This window comes from Lepisma saccharinum, chromosome 4 (assembly GCF_977018435.1).
Source record: "Lepisma saccharinum chromosome 4, izLepSacc3.1, whole genome shotgun sequence".
In the NCBI taxonomy this organism is placed as follows: Eukaryota; Metazoa; Arthropoda; class Insecta; order Zygentoma; family Lepismatidae; genus Lepisma; species Lepisma saccharinum.
The window spans coordinates 86,944,876-86,966,613 of NC_139232.1; positions in this window are offsets into that span (position 1 = coordinate 86,944,876).

Below are 21,738 nucleotides of genomic sequence, written 5' to 3' on the forward strand. Positions count from 1 at the left end.
CCGTTCAATTCCAAGACACTCCTGGCACCCCTGGGGTGGGAAGGGGGTGACATGTAAAACGAGCCCGACCCTGTGGCCGAGTGGTTAGCACATCGCGCTATGACGCCAGGGGTTCCGGGTTCGAATACCGGCTGGGCATGGATGTTTGTGAGTGTCCATTCATCAAGTTCATCATATCATCACTCATTCTCATCTTCGCAAATTAGCCAAAAGTGGCACAAGAAGCGAAGTAAAATAAAGCAAATCAATCAATTAATTAGTTAGTTCTACTATAGACCTTCAATGATTACCAAGGTTTCAGATGCATGGAACTAACGATTAAAGATTTTATTTGTCGTTGTTGTACATTGTTTGCAATAATTGTAGACAGCTTATAATTCCACTAACCGAGACCGTTTCGGAAGGATCCCTCCATCCGTGTTACAAAATATTTTAAATGCCCATAAATCAAAGTTCACAGGCACACATACTATGAACATACTTTTAGAAGAGAACACATATTTTAAAACGTCTCTTTAAGAAAGTAACAATACGCGTAAGCCAGAGTCGGTGTAGCACACTTTTAATACGATTGGCAACGCTGCATCTCCCTCGAAAAGGCAACGATCTGTCTGCCAAGTACGTACAACAGCAGAAGTCATGACGCAATGCACCTGCCAAGGAGCGAGCAAGACACTACGCGCCAGTTTCCTCCACCTTTCCTCTTGAAAGGGGAACAACAAGGCCAATCCGCTAGCCGGTAGCACTGACGTCAGTCACCTACACAAGAAGCGCAGAACACGAAAACAAACAGGGCTGTCGTGTGGGGGAGGTAGCATAAGCAAACGTACAATCCCGCAACACTGATTGCTTGAACGGGTTCATATCCAAATTAAGATAAGGATGAGATATGATGAAATTGAAGAAGGGTCAATCACAAAGAACTCCAATTCCCAGACTGGAGTCGTGAAGCGTTGAGATAACCATTGATGTGGGGGTAGGGCCCGACACATTCCCAATCTCGCTCGGCCATTTGGAGGTGATGTGATCAGCACCACGCTCCGGCCACCTTTACCCCCCCCCCCCCCGAGGGTTTCCCCTAGTTATCCATTTATTTGAGTCTGGGTTAGCCCAGGAGCCGCTATATGCTGGGACAAGGCCGGAATAATTTCGAAGTTAGATCATCCACCGCGGGATTCAAACCCTGGTCTCCAGCGTTGCAGTCAGACGCCCTACCGACTAGACCAGCAGTTGCGGTTACACCATTCATATATAAAAATAACTATCTCACCGGATATGAGCTTGCACTTCAAATGCTCAGATTGCGGATCAGAGCACTATTGTATCTCGCCCCGCTCCGGATCGGATCGTGCATGTAAAAATTAGTAACCACTCCGCTCCGGAGCGGAGTGCTGTAGTACCATGCTCCGCTCCGGAGCGAAGTGGTATCGCACCACGCTCCGCTCCGGATCGGAGCGTGCGTGTAAAAATTACTAACCACTCCGCTCCGGAGCGGAGTGCTGGCTCGACACGCTCCGCTCCGGATCGGAGCGTGGAAGCAGAAACATCCAACCACTCCGCTCCGGAGCGTGCACGTAAAAATTACTAACCACTCCGCTCCGGATCGGAGCGTGCAAGCAAAAATATCCAACCACTCCGCTCCGGAGCGGAGTGCTGTCGTCCCACGCTCCGCTCCGGAGCGAGGAGCGGAGTAGAACTGACGCTTCGAAATCGCTCCGGAGCGCTCCTTTAGTACGCTCCGCACTCCGCTTCGAAACCCTGCTTCGAACACGCCTTCGATAACGGTATTTGCTATTCGTAACGGATATGTGTATCACTTTTTCGAAACAGACTTTTGTGGAGGAAAAGAACTGTAACGTTACAAAAGTAACGAGCACAATTATACGAGAGACCTATGTTATTCTATCCGGAACACGGCATCGGACACGGTATTGCACATCGGAACGTCTGTATGATACCAGCTATCAATAACGTTGTTGCTTTGAAGCAAGGAGTGTAACGTTTTTACAGTCGTGGCCTCAATTAAGTTACTGGTTAATTGTAACGTTACTACCACTTTCCATACACACTAAAGTTACTAGTCAATACGTGACAAACTTGTTTCTTACACTGTAACGTTACTGGTTGCCGGCAATGGATGTAACGTTAAAGCGTCACCTAACGACCTACTGCTTTGCAGATCAGTTATGGTTCGGTACCGTTATGCACACCTGTAACGTAATGTTCATATACCTGAGGTAACGTTTCTGTTCACGAAAAAAGTTATTCTGTTTCTGGTTGTAACGTAACGGAAACCGTAATTGAAAATACCGTTCCATTTCGTTACGTTACGACTCCCTGCTGAGAGGAGTCTGTGTACTTCACCGAGTCTCATCGTTCACCGCTGAGTATTATTAAGTTATTATTAATAAATATAATGATACGTTTAATACATAAATAATACTTGAAATAAATAACTAATGAACGTATTAACTTTAAAATGTGGACAAATCTAATTAGAACAATACATTATAATTTGTTTTGGTTTATAAGCTCCACTTGCACTATGCATTTCGTTACACAACACTAATGCCGCACACGCACCGAAGGAAAAAGAAACCGACACTACATTATGGTAGCCACGCTGGCCGCGAACTGAATTACAAGAATGTTGATTTCAACCGTCAACATTCCTACACTTGACTTTCAGTTGTTATTCAAAATGTTTACATTATTTTTTTCGAGGAGTAATTGTTTCTATTGAAGCACTGTTACGTGACCTGTGAAAATAGTGTTATGATATAATAAATTATTTAAATCTAGATATATACGTACTTTCTTTCATGAAATAAGCTAGTAAAATTACTTGGCATGTTGTTTCATTTTGCTATTATCAGCGACTCATTCTTGTGCGCCCTCTGCACATGCGACCCATAGGCTTTAGCCTAGTGGCAAATCGCTCCTGTACATAAGAAGTATAGGGAAGGTTTTAACGTCACATCTTCATTCAACCTAGTTTGGGGTCGAGAAACATCCCCAAAAAGGAGTGAATTCAGGGTTATCTGTGTTACAAAGACTCAGAGGAGCGAAACTTACCCCAAATACGCCATTTTTTTCTCAGTGTAAAACTTTCGATGATAAGTCGAGCCTCCCATCTCCCTTGACCAGGCGGTTGATACTCAAGCATTAATTATAGACTAATAATTTTACTGAAGCGCAAGACTCCGCCTTAGTGTAACTCGCAACACTTTTTAGTTTATGGGTGCTTCTCTTTTTTCTAACAATCTGTGATTTTCAAGACGATGACGCTCGTGTCTTGTAACCGAAGTGAATTAAGAATTTGAGCGAGGCACCTGCCTTGATTTTTTGGCTTTAAAAATCGATCCGCAATAAAGTTGTCATGAGTTGTCAGACATGTTGCATGATATCCTTTAAAAAAAATTCACATCTCTCAATCACCATGAACTTAAACGTGGACAAAAGAAGGAATTTATGCAAAAATGTTATGGAAAAAAAAGGTAAAAAAGAAATATGACGTCTAGACAAAGAGCATTGTGCCACACACGAACACACGCACGTACGGAAGCACACATATTGGTGGGGGTCCGTTTGCGATATCACGAAAACCACAAAGACCACCGCAGACGATTTTGACCTCGGGACAGCCCCGCGTGAGAACCTCCACGTTATCTAGAAGCTGCTGACTTCGCTTTTGTTTTCAATTTCGAGAAAGTTCACCGTGACATGATGTCTTCCAGATATGTTACGAAATGCTGCTGCATTGTAGTATCGCTGGACTATGACAAATCGCTCTTCCATCGCCCGACAGATGCCTCTACTTGCAGCAACTCTGTTACCAAGTTGGAGATGTAATTGCAGACTTCCTCCGGGCAACACGCAAAGAGCAGTTGTCTGGCCACCAAGAGAAGTGTAAAATTGTCCTTGTAATAAGCACGCGAAGGGTAGTGGTCAAAATGGTGGCATGATTTTAAGGAGATCCGTATTTACATTTCAAAGTGGATGAACATGAAATAGCGGTCCTTTTGCAGAAAACAAGTCAATTAATCCTCTAATACACCTCGAAAGAAACTTTGCGCAGCCCCAACTCTGATCGCATAAATAATATTGAGATATTTATTAGCATCGAAATGTTTTCAATTTTCCTCCAGAGATGGAAATCGAGTATACTTTTTTTAAAAAAAATTAGACTATCGTTATTTTTGCTTTTATTGCACATGTTTCTATAAAAGAAACTTTAAAATAATCCAATCCCTTAAAACATAGTATATTTTAAGGGATTGGATTTTTGTATATTTAATATACTAACATTTCTTTTTCCATTAGCTGGGAATCATTTGCAACACTTCAAGATAATTCAGTACAAATTCTTCATTGCTTATGTTAGTAAGTTAAGTTATAACTACCTACATTTTATTCTCCTTACAAATTAAATGATACCTTGTTACATCATATCAGGCTCATGCTGTTTGTCTTATCTCAGAATTTTGTACAAAATTCGTGTACTATAGAATTCCCATAGGGGTAGAGTGGATAAGAGAAGAGAAAACGTGCAAAATTCGAGGAAACCAGGACTCGAACCCGGGAACTTTGGTGGTGAGAAAAAAAATCGCTATTTAACGCCTTTGGCCACCACTTCCTGCATGGGAAGTTTGCAGAAATATATATAATAAAGCAAGACTCACTCTGCCGTCCTCCATGGAGGAATGGTTATCACAATGTGCCACGACGCCAGGGACCCTGGGTTCGAATCGCGGCCTGGGCATAGGTGTACTTTGTCAGTGTCCCTCCATCAATTTAATCATATCATCACTCATCCTCACCTTCGCTATTAAGCGAATGTGGAATAAAAGTAAAGTAGAATAAACCAAATCATAAATCAATCTTAACTCACTCTCTCACACACACTCAAACACATAATCATACAGAGAGAGAGAGAGAGAGAGACATCGAGAGAGAGATTAACGTGAGAGAGAAAGTGATAAAAAATGATAGAGAGAAGTTGGTGGAAACAGATGGTGAGAAAAAAGAAAGAAATTGAGGATGAAGAAAGACAGAGGAACGAAGGGATCAGGAAGGAGAGAAAAAAAGAAAGACAGAAATATCGACATCAGAGGAAGAAAGAAGAAATATTAGGGAAACAAAGAAACATTGAAAAAGCGGGGAAGAAAGAATAAAGAGGTAGAAGAAAAATGAAGGAAAAGTGAGATAAAATAATCCAATTCAGATAGGCAAGACCATATTCGGGATGTAGGCCAGCAGTTAGAGCTAAGAACAATATACCTAATCATTGCCCTTGAACTAACACCGATATTGTACTTTAATTTGGCCACTTTTGTCTTCAAGAAGCGTTCCTAGATGGCGCTGTAAATCCACTGCTAGAATTCACGGTAAATCAGACAGCTTCTCTTCAAGGTCGAGAGTTGTAGTGTTGTAGTTTGGCATGTGTTTAAGCGTACATTCACCTGTGCTGTTATCAAAGGTTTCGTTGAAGTATGTACAATTAATAAGGGTTATACGGAATTATCTCTCACAGTTGGTAGTGTTATTTGTGATCTTGTTACAAAGTTTTGCACCATATATTCCCAGAGGAAGTGAAATCTGTAACCGTACGTTTCATTCAATCCTTGTAACGCCATGTTATCGTAACCAAGGACGTTTAAGCATTTTTTTTTTAAATATTGCGAAGACTGACACAATGTTGCAATTGTGGATTAGTGGGTAAGTACAAATTAGTTTAGTCATGTTCCTAGGATTTTATATTCCAATTTGCTAGTTCAACTGTGGTTCAGTGTATTGCAAAAGTTATTCTGTTCTATTAAAAGATGCACCTCGACGTGAATTCTGCAGTCATAAATCCAACTATACACCAACAGATTGTGCTACAATCGTAATTGGGAATATATTAAATGTTGGATTAATTTCTAGTTTACGAATATTCTCTGTGTAGTACAAAAACACAATTAATTTCATTTCCGCGCTACTTTGCATTGCCTTGTGAGTGCCTTGAAATTCTTTATGTATTTATCGTCCTACTTTGCTGTAATTACATACGTATGTCAAAGAAAAAATATTTTAATTTCTCAATTTTGTTTTAGTCCAATCTTGAAAACTATGTATTTGAAGTGTCCGTTCTTGTGATTATCTTAAATGTGTCCTGAACACAATATTTACCACGATGTTATAACGATTATAAAATGTATATTCATATTAATTATATTCAACATTCTTTTTACTGGCGGATTGACTGGCTATACTCTATCCCGGGAATCTCTGGAGCAAAGCCGCGCATAACGGTAGAGAAGGGGTAGAGAATCAAATAATTCTAGATTTGTCGTTTTACATATGAAATTATGCACCGAAAATTCCTGATTTTCGCGCGAACCTGCTAACTGCTAGATTGCGACATGTGCTGCCCGTGTCCAGTAATATAATGCAAATTCTTCCTAATTTCATGTTACATAGAATATAATGACTTTCGATAGCAAATAGCCTACATGGAATTATATAAAAAAGTTTTGAACATCACAGCCGAGTTGTCCGCTTGTCGATATTAACTACCACAAAGTTAATCGCAAAAATCTGACTTTCCCAGTAGTCCCAGGGTTCGTAGAATTGAATTTCGCGCAATTGAATAATTATTCATTCTCATCATAGCGATTATTCTGAGAGAAAGAAAAGCGACGTGAAATAACCGAAGTAACGGAAATTAATCCGTGATCAGTAAAACAGGGGATCGGAAGAACAAATAATAATAATAACGAAAACAAGACCAGCCACCTCCTAACATCGCCATATTGTAATCAACGGGTGCCTGGTTCGATACCTGGTGCAGGCACATAATTGTGCGGATCCCACTTTAAACTGTAGGTCCAGTAAAGTGGACTTAAGGGGAGGAGATACAATTACGCACCAATTGTGCATTTATTTCATTATCGTCCGAATGGGCAGTGCCACTAAAATAAAACCTGGGTGTATCCAAGAGTATGAATTTCTCTCCATGTTGCAAGCGGAAGGTTTTTTATGTTGATTATTACGCTAGACACGATGTTTGAAAAATATGATCAATAAGAATTTTCGGAATCCCATGTATTCCTTATGGGGAATCAACTTCAACATCAAGTTACGGCTAATCAAATGGAAGTTTCGAATTTTCCGCTGGTGAAATTCATCTTCAAACTGCCCTCTTCCCGTTGATATATTTTTCTATTCCATCGGAAGTTTCATATTCCCAGGAGAACAAATTAAATGATACTCCCATAAGATCAATGCTTTTTTTCTTGCCTCCTTTCAGTGTTGCCAAACCAGATGCGCATAAAATAACTAAATTTCACCTTAAATGGAGTTAAGACTGGCTTCAAGGAGCTAGATTACGAAGACTGGATAAAGTGCCTCCTAGGGTAATGTTAGTTGTCAAAGGGGTGGGGGCACTGAAAGTGTTCCCCTGTGCTTAGCACCACGCCATGAAGGCGTATAGGGGGTGTGGGGGTAACGCCCCACACTTTCTTGATCCGGTCGTGAGTGGGGGTGATGTGATCAGCATCACGCCCCTGACCGCCTTTACCCCCCTCCCCCAGGGTTTCCCCCAGGTACCCATGTTATTCGACGCTGGGTGGGCGCCGGGGTCGCTTCCATCGTTAGAAAAGTTCCCGGATTTGAACCGGCCGGGTTTGGTTTGAGTTCGTGTTTTAAGTCCACTTTATGCATAGTAAAGCTAATCGGGACTGGACCTACAGTTTAAAGTGAAATCCGAACCACTTGTGCCTCCACCGGGTATCGAACCCGGGACCCCTTGATTACAAGGCGACGACGCTACCACTGCGCCATCGGGGAGGCCCTGAAGCGGCCGGGGATCGAACCCGGGACCTTTAACATGGTAGTCAGACGCGTTACCGACCGAGCCACCACGGGCACCAATTTCAGTGGGGGCACTGCTATTATCGTTAACTCTAAATTGATGACAATTTATTCTTTGTTTTCAACATCTAGATCCGGCGGCATCGCACATCTGAATAATCCACCGATGATCCCGGGTTCGATACCCGGTGGAGGCACTTTAAAGTGTAGGTCCAGTCCCGATTAGCCTTACTGTGCATAAAGTGGACTTAAAACACCAAATCAAAACCAAACCAAATCCACCGATGGTCGTATGAAATCGAAAATAAAGAATTCCCTGATAACAATATTATGTTAATTTCACGTCAAACACGGCGCTATAAAGAAGTAGCTGGGGAGATAAGAGGGAGTGGGACGACGCATCCAATATTACAATATCACGTCACGTACAAAATGTATAATTATGACAAAACTTGGTCTATGTAGGCCGAAACCAGTGATGGCATCATAGTGGGGCACGGGGTTGGGCGTCCCAGTTCACAGGCGAACGAATGTACGAAAGAGCCAGATCTGGCTCCAAGAGAGCTAAGTTGGCACACTGCCACGGACGGAAGAGCTTGGGAGTAGACCCATGGAAACTGTATCGCATGCCCTTAAATAAAAAAAAAATCCAAACAAACCAATCACCTCCAACGTTCAGGATTCGAATCCCGGTCTGGGCATGAATGTTCTTTGTGAGTGTCTCTTCAGCGATTTCATCTTATCGTCGCGATTATCCAAATGTGACAGAAAAGCGAAGTAAAATAAACAAAAGAAACAGTGGTTTACTTTAGAATACACTTGTAAGAAGGGTTTATGAGAAAACATGTAATTTCTGTTCTCTGTTACCCAAACAAAGACCTCACCCTCATCAGCAAGTACGTTTCCTGTACCATCTTCGAGGTTCCGACACCTGTCTTTATCTCACCCTATCCTGTCGTCCTAACTTACTACCCGCTCCCTAAATTGCGTCCGGAAAGGAGAAAAGGGGTGAAAATTGCCCCTTTCCTCTTACACACCCCGCTAGTCGTTTTAAAAGGTGACGGGGGGGGGGATAGAGGAGGGAGTTTTACTTGCAATTTTCGTTACAGCAGTTCGGAAGGGTAATAAGCTGTATATTGCTTCGGGGGATAATCCCGTGCTGTTCCCAACCTTGAACAAGCTTGGCAATAAAATCCACGACTGGAGTAATTGTCGCTTGGCTTTGCACAATACCGTTAAGGGGAATTGGGGGTGGAAGGGGGGGGGTGCTTGCTTTTCATCAGAAGCTTTCTCTAGAATCACTTACTACAAGCACCGTTCCCATTTTATCTGATGCCTCTAGAAGTGGATGAAAACAATCTTCAAAAATAATGTGTTATGGTCTCCCCAATGGCATAGTGGTAACGTCGTCGCCTCGTCATCAAGGGGTCTTGTGTTCGATACCCTGGGGAGGCACATAGTGGTTCGGATCCCACTTTAAACTGTAGGTTCAGTCCCAATTAACCTTTCTCCACATAAAATGGACTTAAAACAAACGTCAACAATGGTGTGTTACTTTCATCACCCTTACAAGTAAGGGGGTGACCTCCTACTATGGAAACTTATACTATCTCCGATCAAAGGGGTGACCTTCCAAGAAGGCACCCAAAAGGCAACCTCACTTCCCCGTAATACACCCAGCAACTGCTTCTTGCAGGGCAACGAGGCTCTGGCGTCCGGACCTACAGCCAGTATAATCTGCTGTAGGGCTGTGCATGTCCTGTGTTTCGTTATACGTATGTGCTGAGGACCCTCTTTTACATCCTGAGCTTTTAAACTAGATAAGGAGTTTTTAATCCTCGGAGACATTTATTGATGTTTGTTTTGGTAGTCGAAGTGCTGATTCACCCAAAGTTTTCTTATCAATCACAATTCACCTTACAAGCTAGTATTTATTCTATGGACTAACTGTAACGGTTAATTTAGTTAAAGTTACCTTTTCACATGGAGTAACTGCAACTCGTTACCTAATCGTTTTTATCTGTAACTATGACTCGGACGGTTTCCAGCCCGATGTGACAAGCCGCAAGCGACACCTGCTACTAGGAAACGAACCTACACCAATAACTGCAACTTTTCGTACCGATTGACACGACTACCTACACATGTCGCTCGTCGCTTGCGTGTCACTCGGACTGGGCCGTTTTCTCAATATCGTGGAGCAGAGTGGTTATCACTGCGCGCTACGACGCCAGAGGTCCCGGGTTCGAACCCCGGCCTGGGTATGGGTGTTCTTTGCGTCAGTAGGCTAATCAATTTCATCATATCATCAACTATCCTCATCGTCGGGATTGGCCAGACTGGAAAATGGGGCATGCATGCGTTCATTACCTGTGGGGCAATATTTGTATGGTTTTATGTTATTGCATAACATGAATACAAGAACCAATCAACAGAAGTTAACGTCATTTTTTAATTCATCACACCAAAGTCACCAAAGTCTATAAAAATTATTACTGTGTGTAAAAATGCGTAGAGCAGTGTAAGGTGGTAACATTTCTGCAAAAGCTCGAGCCCTTGAGCCCATGCCTGAATACGCCAATGTACAGTCACGGCCACTTCTCGGTCGTAAGAACTCCATTGAGTTTCAATGGAAACCAATTCAACCCAGAATTTCCGTGACGATACACTTCACGTTCTCCCAGTTACATTTCATGGTTACTATTAACAATTTTCCGCACTTGAGTAAGTTTTTATGACGTCATACGTAAAACGAGAGCTTGTGCTAGTTTTGTGTGCTAAAAGTGAAACTCATGTCGAAACTGTTGGGATTTCTCAACGTGCTTTCTTATCCAACCCTTTCAATCACCAACCTCTTCATTTCACCAATCCGGACAGGTAACGTAAGGGGTTTCAAATTACAACGTATTGTGTGATGTAACAATTACCTGATTGAAGTCGTTCGACACAAAGGGGAACCAAGCAACTTTCTTTTTGCAAAAAGAGACGAAATCCCTTCGGCCTCTTCTTCTTTCTCGTCAGTTTTACTTCATTTCCTCGTTTATCCCTTTTCTCATCAGGGTTTCTCTGTTTCTTTCTTCCCTCCCCCCTTTCTTTGTAGAAATTTGTCCCTTGACCAGCAGACTGCTGCAATGAAAGAAATTTATCTAGTTTTCCTCGAAATCCCGTCCACGCCCAGGGCACAATGGCGCTGGAATTGAATTCGAGGCCCAGCTTCCTCTTGGCGCGGAACGGAGAGCTTGAAACTAGCGGATGGAGAAATGTGTTCTGTTGTTTCGCCTAAAGTTGACCTTGCGCTGGAAAAGGAATTGTTACCGCCAGGTGAAGAGGTACTGCAACGTCCGTCCTCTACACGCACTCTCCACACTCAGGTCACGTGTCACGGACCACGATGTCGACCGAAGTTGCCTCCAACTTACCATGCCAAAACTCAAGGCTTGCTGGATTTAAATGTTACATTTGCTTCGAAAGTTAACAATCCATTTTATTTGTTTCCAGGTAAAGACAAAGCTCTATCCCAGTGTAGTGCAAATCAAGAGGTGCTACAGTCGGATTAAAAATTATGGATACTCTAATTAATAATTAACCAGTAAACCTAATTATAAAAGAGTTAAAGAGAGGGTGGATAAAAAAGAATGATTTTTATTTAAATCGGAGTTTTTAAAATTTAAATCGGATTTTTTATATTTAAATCGATTTTCTTTATTTAAAAAAAAACACGCTTAAAATTGCTTGTGTGGTTTTTGGCACCATAGATGTTATTTTATAGAAAATGTTTTTCTGGTAGACGGCGCTGTAAAATATTTGAACAGTTTGATTAAAGCAAATAAAAATTTATATGTAAATATACATTTTCTGTTTCTGATGCTGTATACATGAAGCTACTATGAAAATGTTTATTGAGTGTGTTAATGGAACTATATTAATTTCAGTAACTTATTTATAGTGAATATATACATTCTCCTACTATATAATTGTAACTTAAAATATTTTTTATAGTTCTTGTAGCTGAATTTTGGCAATTTTTTTTAAAGGTAGTTTGCAAAATATTTTTAAAAATCACCTGATTTGAATCAATCCGCCTTGGTTATATTAAGATTTAGCTTATTCAACATTTCTTCTCCGATTACCCCTACTATAGTATATTATACCCTAAATTTGCCTTCATGGCACGGTGCTCATATATTATGCATGAAAACTTTACAATCAGCCTTAGAATTTTATCGTCGTGAGAACAAAAAAGTGACTGTTTCTTTTTAATATCCATACGACCGCTATCTTTGAAGTTCTATACATAAATAAAATCTTGTAGTCCGATCGTGATGAAATTTAAATACAGTGCAGGTAGAAATATTTTAAACACAATTCTTAATTTTCAAGTTTATTAAATCGGCCAAAAAAATTATCAATTTTGTGAAACAAATTTTTCTTACTCTTGGATAGTTCCACAAATACGAACTTGGGCTTGCTTTTAAGCTCTTCGCAGCTATTTTTAAAACCCACTATGTTTGTCAATTCACATTGTGAAACCGATTACATACAGATTTTTATTCAAACATGTGTGCTAAACTAAGCAACACCATATAGTGTTATGTCAAGTTAAGTTACTGTATCCGTCATTTAGGGAAATGGTTGATGCTTAACATTGTTTCATACACCATTTGTCGATTAATTAATTGGCCTTTGCATTATCTTCTTGATCTCTACAGAGATATGAACAAAACACAAGCAAACGAAGCTGACACTGAACGAACATTGTTCCATTATTACACTATCATAGAAGTTTATTATCATACTTCTTCGAACCGCCCTTCTGGCTGGCATGTACGTAGTTTAAATTGTAGTAAATAGGAACACAAGCTACACTAAAGATGCATTACGTTAATAACTTTCCAACAGTATTTCCAGTAGTATCTAAAGATTTGAAAAATACATAAACACATATTTGAGCGCCATCTGCAATCTACAAATGACTATCAAGGCTACAAAGAATATTGGATCAAAGACGAGGTCATTGAACTCATTTCAAGATATATTGTCGGAAATATTTTAAAATGAAGAGAAAAGAAGAAAGCTTACTGTCGGCAAACTCCACATTTGCGTTACATAATGTTAGTTTGCGATAAATATACGTACAGATGGGCATCTTTTTTATAAACGTTTTGTGTTCAGTTAATATGATATCTTCTTTTTATATCGCAGAAAAACTAATACTAAATTATTGTAGTTTATATTAGTGTAGGTGAGTGCTTCCCTCTAGGCAACCGCCCATATTGAAAGAACTAGTAACATTAGAGGAGAAGGTCTAAATATGGGCGAAGGTTAAATATGGGTTTTGGAGTTATCAGCGCTCCCGGGTGCTGCAGCCTGGCAGAGGCTATGGGAACTGGATATTTGTCAAGGACAAAGGTTGCGGCGGCAATTCGCAAGAGAAAGTGGTGGATAGTTTCGGCCTTGGACGCTGTTATAGAATTGCGACATCGGAAAACATTTTGCAGGTATGTTTTAACTGAGCGTTTTCTGAATTCTCATCTGCTTTCTATAGGTTATGATATTAGCGGTACATAAAACAAATGTGGGCTTTTATAATGCCATGATTTGTTTGTGAAATATGTACCACAGAGAGCGAAAATAAATTGAAGAAGAAAAATAGCGTAATGGTCTAAATATGGGCTATGACATGAGGTCTAATGTTGAGATCACATTTCGAACAAATATTTGGATGTTTTTCTTAATTTCGATTTTTCCCATTCCGCGCGATTTTCAAAACAACAGATTATTCATACATATGAATTTTATAATGTTTTAGCGATAAATGACTGTTTCTTTAAAATTTTAATTGCTTTTTGTTATATTGCCACTAGTAGCCCATATTTAGACCACAATTTTGAAATACATCATTTTACCATTTTTTGGAAATTGCTTTTTTTTTAAAAAAAATGGAGACCTTCTATACTTTAGCATGCTATTACATTTAAATATATATTTCATGGATATGCATTTTAAAGGCACTTGCTTAATATATTATTTTTTTTCCTCCGCAAATTGCAACTTAAAAAGGGGGATCATATTTAGACCTTTTCCTCTAATAATATCATGAATACACCCTAAACAATAATTTGCCAATTTAAGAAAAAAGTAAGGTAATATTAAGTAACACGTAAGTTATTAACCTTGTAGTTTCAAAACTATCATTAATTTCCTCACGAAATATGTTACATTCCCATTCAATTCTTAAGAATTATTTTAAAAAAATGAGATTGTCGTTCAAAATTATGCTGTGAATACCGAGTAGAAGTCCTAGAATACAGTAGAAAGGTTCGTTATTTCGCAGTTGTGCACATAACACGAAACTTCATCAATATTCCAGTTTTCTCAGTACATAACCAAGGATAAATGAAAGCAAGAATTACCGAAGAGTCATTGTCAATGTTTCGTGAGATGGCTCCATCTATTGTCTTGTTCTGGTATATGTATTTTGGAGCCTTGGTGAAAGAAGTTCTTCATGTGGATAAGAAATGTATACTTTCCAACTTCGGCAAGAACTTGAGGAAGCAATGGAGAGATGATATCGAAGACAGACAAGCAATGCGAGATGATGGCTCTCTGTGATGGATTTTGCGTTATCTTCCTTTTGAATGTCGAAGATCTCTGAGAAGAAACGTGCAACAAATATAGAAAAAAGGGGAGGAGGAATATGGTCGAAGCTCGTTCCACACAATACCTTCTTCAGTTCTATCATTGTTCAGGAGACAGAAAGGGGGGACTGTAATCCAAATTGATTTGTCTTCAACTCCGTTTTATCTCTGCATTCCTCACCCTTCTCCTTCTCCCGTCCACCTTCTCCAACCAAAGATTCCATTATTCCGTTTCGAAATAGAAGGACACAACGGCCAAAGGTGAGATCACCCGTTTGAAGTTAGTCCCAGGAATTTCTCTTCGCTCTTTCCCTCAGTCCCAGACGAAATGGGAGAAGCTTTACTTCCTATTTTCCCTTCTGCTCTTCTCTGACCCCTCATCTTTTCTCCAGTGTCTTCCGATATAAGATCGATACTTTGGAGTTCTCTTTCTTTCTCTGTTTCGTTTCTACACATCGTTCGTCTCCTTCCCGCCTCTTTCCTCAACTTCTTATGCAGCTGTGAGGAAACCCTTTTGAAATGATTGAAAAGTTCCTCTATGTTTCCTTGCGGGTGACATTTTCTCCAGAAATCATGGGCGTCCGGAAGAAGGGGCCAAGGCAAGCGCGGATCCAGGGGGAGGACGATAGGGTCGTTCACCACGTTTGGCAGGTTAGAGAATATTTTGTAAAGTTTGATTTAATTAAGTCTACCTTAGGCTCAAGATGGAACTAGACCTACAGTTTAAATTTGGATCTGAAGCACTGTGCAACATGCCTTAAGGAGACCCAGCGAGTGACCCCTTGACAGAATAGGTTTTTGTTTTCTTGTTTATTCTAGCGACGTCGCCTTTTAATCAAGGAGTTCCGGGTTCGATACCCGGTGGAGGCACATAGTGATTCGGATTCCAGTCCCAGTCAGCCTTTCTGTTCATAAAGTGGACTTAAAACACCAAATCAATCAATCAATCTTGTTTATTCATGTTATTCCTCACATCTGATGGTTCAATTTATCGTGCCACTAGATTGATTTGGTGTTTTAAGTCCACTTTATGCACAGTAAGGCTAATCGGGACTGGGTTCGATACCCGGTGGAGGCACATGGCACAGTAGTTCGTATCCCACTTAGAAACTGTAGGTCCAGTCCCGATTAGCCTTTCTGTGCATAAAGTGGACATAAAACCACAAATTAATCAATCAATAATCGGGACTGGACCTACAACATAAAGTTAGATCCGAACAATTATGTGCCTCCACCGGGTATCGAACCCAGGACCCTTTCATTACAAGGCGACAACGTTAGCCCTGCGCCATGAGGGAGGCTAGTGCCAGTAGAGAAATTATGATAACAACCTTTTCCAACCCGGGGCCATATTTTTCGCAAAACAATACTCCAATCTCTAAAAGGTGGAAGTCACTTTGGTTCCTGTTTACAGTATGATCTCTTGCTTGTATAAAAGAGTGCAAGTGTAGAATTCATTCTTGGTAAGGTGAGTTATCCGACTGAAATTCACCCCTCCCAACTGTAACACCTGGATCCGCCACTGGAGCAAGGGGGACTACGGCTTCCTGAAAAATTAATGTCAACCTAAAATTATATATTTCACACATATAACTTCATTTCAAAATAGGAATTGTAGATTTCCTGGCGACGTGATTCGAACAAGCGTTTTCGGGTTACCAGGCAGGTTAAGTCTATGTTTGCTTCCAACGTTTCGAGCACATACATTGCTCTCATCATCAGGGAATGTAGAAATGGAGACAGGTGTGGGGTTAAATATATGACAATTACAGCGCGGAATTTGGATTCTGAGCCAATAAGAAGACAGAATCCAAAATCTGCATATAATTGTCATATATTTAACCCCACACCTATCTCCATTTCTACAGAGCATTCCCTGATATTCGCTACGAGACTCGGCGGCAAGCTGCCCGGCATCAGCGCTTGTCTTTCCCGGTAAACGGGTCAGGGACAGTCGCTAGAGTCGGCTATTAAAATTACAGTTTTCATATTGTGTACTAACCTTGACTACAGAAGGTGTTGAAAATGATGTCCCTCTGCTGCAATACATTCCTGACAGCTCCGAAGGTAATTGGCATTTACACGTGCAAGTTCGTCTACTGTAATTCTCCCGATTTATCGTACAATACTCTCTTTTAACTCACGGATGGTGTGCGGATTGTCTTTGTATACTTTATTTTTTAGATTTCCCCATTTTTCTTTCCACTTTTATTCAGAACTGACCCTGTTACTCTAAACTTTTTTAGGAGGTTTAATATAAGCGACTGTCGCGGACCCGTTCACCGGGAAAGACAAGCGCTGATGCCGTAGCGAATGTCAGGGAATGCTCTGTATATTCCCTGATGATGAGAACAATGTATGCGCTCGAAACGTTGGAAGCCAACATAGTCTTAACCTGGCTGGTAACACGAAAACACTTGTTCGAACTTCATTTCAGCCACAGTAATTTATATTATTATAATCGGCGTTGCAAGAACATGATAACTTCAAACTGAAATAGTGTTTTTTGAGGAGGTAACCTTAACATATGGCAAGAAATTTGGCACATTTAACTCCATGCCTCTGGAAACAGAATCTTTGTCGTAATGTAGAAATATTAAAGCATTCAACGGTGAATATTGTTGTAATTTGCTATGGGGAATTGATTTTTTCTAATGTCATATTTTTAGCTTACGACACTGAATGAGCCTTCAACATCTCCCTATTTTGAGAATGAATTGTGCAAGAGAGACTAAAACATTGTTTCAAAAAGATCTAATTTCTTATTTCACTTGATTGCCCAGTTTCTCCAGACAGTATTACTCTGTCAATTGTTAAATATCTTACATTTCATCATTCTCTCTCTCTCACTTCCTTGTGCAGGCCTGTCCTGACATAGTCGTAATGCTGCCTTCCTGTAGTAAAGGGTCCCTGGATCGAAGCCCAGTAGGAACATATTGCACAGTGATTCCGAAAACACTTTAAACTGTACGTCCAGTGACGATTAACTTACATGAGCATAAAATGAATTCCAAACCAACAATTTACAGTCCTCCTCTCCTCCTCTTGTTCTATTTCTGTACAATTTCGTTTCTTCCGTTTACATTTTTCCTCCTGTCTCTTTCTCTGGTTTTCTGACTCTTATTTTCCTCTCTCCATCTCTACTTTCCTCTTCATCTCTATGTCTCATTTTCTTGTATTTTTCTTCTCTCTCTTTCTTTTTCTTATCTTTCTATTTCTTCTCTCTCTCTTCATTTCCTCTCTCTCTCTCTCTTTATTTCTTCTCTCTTTGTTTATTTCTCCTCTCTCTCCATCCCTCTATCTACATTTTCTTATCTCCTCTTCTTTTGATCTCTTTCCTTTCTTTCCCTTTTCCTCTCTTTCTCAGTCTATATCTACTTCTCTCTTTTTATCTCTCACACTTTCTCCTTTTCATCTGCCCTTTCTTTCTTCCGTCCTTTCTTCATTTATGGTCCCTTGTGTGTGTGTGTGTGTGTGTGTGTGTGTGTGTGTGTGTGTGTGTGTGTGTGTGTGTGTGTGTGTGTGTGTGTGTGAGAGAGAGAGAGAGAGAGAGAGAGAGAGAGAGAGAGAGAGAGAGAGAGAGGAAGAAAGAGAAAGAAACGTAATTTGCTTGAGAATTCTTTAGAAAGCTTCGATAGATAACAACGTAATCCTTGAACAGAAAATAGATTTCAAAATCTTCTTTTCAGTAAACTTCAAACTGCCTCAGAAAACAGCTGCTAAGCAAAGCAATAGAGGAGTCTTCACAAACATCACGTGAATATAAATATCACGATTGCAAGGATAGTACTAGCAAATTATTGTCACATATCGCCCTCATAACATATGCATAAAGAGCATGCAATGCCGAACCTGAAGAGCGGTTTCCTTTTGTATGAAACCAGTTTGCCTCTGACTTCCTGATTTGGACAATCTACTTCATCTTCCGTGTCAGGCCTCCTGACTTGACACGATCTGATAACCTCATAGTCTGTGTTCCTCTAATTGCAGTTTCAGCCCCTCTGACGTCAAACGAAAGTAGCATCGCTTATCAGGAAACAAGATTCAGTACATGTACTAAAGGCGTAAATATTTTTGTGCTTTTATTTTTACGCATTGCAAGGTCATATGTAAAAATCTTAACTTGATACCTTTTTTATGTATCACCCTTTATTTGTTTTATGTTTTATGGAATATTCTGCTTCATTACGTCACATCACTTCCACTCCAAGTTAATTACGGTGGTAAGGTTGAATGGTGATGTCAAATTACCATGCCTTGCCAGAATTCGAACAAGGAACTGTACAGCACAAAGTGATGAAATTGTGGATTTCTGGGGAAAATGATGTAAGAAATATTGGTGTAAACTCAGCAAGCTTGACCTAACCTCCGTGGGGAGTGGCTATACTGAACGCAAGTCCAAGTGGCGTCTGGGAAACAGCGAATCAGCGATTAGTTGAGTTTTCTTCGACTGAGATCGGGCATTTTCGAGTCACAGGGTACCGAACGTTGTTCGCGGGACGAAACAAATGAGCGTTGGCTCCACCACATGTTGCCAAATGTACTGTACAGCGAGAAAGGGACTTCTCGGGCAACGATATTGCCAGCACCAGAAATCAGCGGGGGTTATTGGTACAACTGCACACGCGGTCCTGAACGAAGGCGTTTCCGGAAGGACCACCCACAGGTCGGAATGCAGGTGGACACAGAGTCATATAAAAACAACTGGCAAAAACAGAACTACGCTTGGCAACATTGCTTCGGGAGAGCTGTGTGATCCCTTCAGCTTTTACTTCGCAACTGGATTTGTTGACACCAATCGGACCCCCCTTCCCCCGAAAATGATTGGAGTTACATAACGCGCCAGAAATAGCCATCAAGGTCAACCGCCAGTTGGACTTGCGATCAGTATAGTATGATACGTTCTAGAATAAACGCGTTGTATTATTAAATTAATATTAATAGTACCCTGAGCGACAGAGGAGCTCAGTTTACCTCTAAGCAGTGAAAAGAATTAACCAAAAGCCGTGGTTTTTTATTTTGATTTGATTTAGTTTATTTTACTTCGCGTTTTGTGCCTCTTGGCTAATTTGCGAAGATGGGGATGAGTGATGAAATGATGAAATTGATGAATGGACATTCACAAACAACCAAGCCCGACCGGGATTCGAACCCGGGACCCTTGGCGTCGCAGCGCGATGTGCTAACCACTCGGCCACAGGGTCGGGCCCAAAAGCCGTGGTGTCCATCATGTTTGCACAACAGCTTACAATCCAAAGAGGAATATGGTAGAACGAGCAAATCAAGAGATAGTCAGATTACTTCGTTTATTTTGTTATCGAGAACTTCAGACTTGGTCTCGATACATATCAAAGGTTGTTTGGTTAATTAATTATTTCACTTCTGAGACTACTGGATATTCGCCTACTGAACTATTCTTCAATCATCCCGTACCCAGAGAGATTCTAACTCATTTCAATTGGCCCGAACGGGAAGAAGCCCAACCGGAATGGAAGTCCAAATTAATCTTAGCCCCAGTCAGGAAGAAGAAGAAGCTATCGAAGAATATAAAACAGAACGGAAACGCCAAGACATTGACAGTTGGAGACTTCGTGATGGTTAGAAACCACTCTTTAAGCTCCCTACTAGATAGGACCATTCAAAAGTTATTTATGTTGGATAGGACCTTATCTAGTGGACAAAGTGGAAAATAATGTTGTGACATTGTTAATTCCAAAGACTAAAGAATTATATGGTAAGGTTAACTTGGATAATCTAAAACTGGTGCACTTTTCGGAGGATAAAAAGAAAGAGTTTGTACTTTAAAACTAAGTTTCCTCCAGGTAGACAACTTACTTCCTAAAACTTAGTTTCCAAAGGAAGGGGCAGATGATATGATCCATATTTTTATGTGACGTCACAACTTTAAAATATGTCACTGATATATTGTACTTTTATGAAAGGACACGTAAATGTTGTGTTATTATATGTAATATTCCACCTTGTTTGCATATCTTTTGTTTAATGTTTATTGTATCTTATGCTCTATTATGAGTAGTTTCATGTATCTTCATGTTTGCGAGAGTTCACTATGTGAATTTGTATTTCTAAACATGTGTAGATGTCAGTTTTGTTGATAGTATCCTTTTGTAGATAGTGAGTGATTCATCTGTACTTGAATCTGTGTTCTCGAAAATAGTATAAAAGCGAGGATATCGCGTAAGAAATAACACACTTTTTCGCCACGGATCGACGAAGCTTATAATTTAAAAGGAACTCCTCGGTGTTGTGCATACATCTTGGTATGGTAGTTCGGGGCGCAAGCTAGGCCTATGTGATCATAGGTACGCCGATAGCCATGCATTGAAGCTATGCACATTACTGCAACCTATTCTACGTTAAATAATAAAGCTAGCCTAAGGATTAATTTGGAAATAAAAGGCTAAAGAGCAAATATTGGCCCAGTTATTATTGCATATCTCTTGGTGTGGTAGTTCGGGGCGCAAGCTAGGTCTATGTGATCATAGGCATGCCGATAGCCACGCATTGAGTTTATGCGTTTTTAGTTGGGTCAATTCATCGACAAAGCGAATTCCTCGCCTTCGTTTCAAGTATATTTGCATTATAATTGCAATAAATAAAGAATAAAACCTTTCAGTTTATATATACTGCAGTAACGTGGTTTTATTTCTCTGTGCAGTGAATATTGTCTTTGCCTAACACTATCCCTGTACAGTGTCTCTCAAAAGTTTTAGGACAACGACATTTTAAACTAGGCAACCCAATTTACACAAGGCGTTGGTGGGTTGCGTGTAGAGTTAGGCTCAATTTCAGGGTTGCCACATGCACAATAGATATTTATAAAATACGCAAAATAAATAAAAACAAGTATTATTGTATAAAATTATTAAAAATATCACTATTATATCGCAAGTGACAGAATTCTTTCTCAAAGAAAAAAAATAGGTTCTCTAGTATTTCATCGCTAATGAGTCTACAGAAAGGAAATGAGGTGAGAGAAAACGAGAGGTGACAAAGAACAGGAGAAAGAGAAAGCGAAAGGAGAAGAGGAAAAGTAGAGGAGAGAAGAAAGAGAGGATAGACGAGGAGAGGAGATGTAGTGAGGAGAATGAAAGAAGATTATAGGAGAGATGAGGAAAAAGGAGCAAAGAAGAGAAAAGAGGAGGAAAAGGAGATGAAAGAAGAGGAGACGAGAAGAGGGGAGTGGGGAGTAGAGTAAAGGAGAGAAGAACGAAAAGAAGAGAAG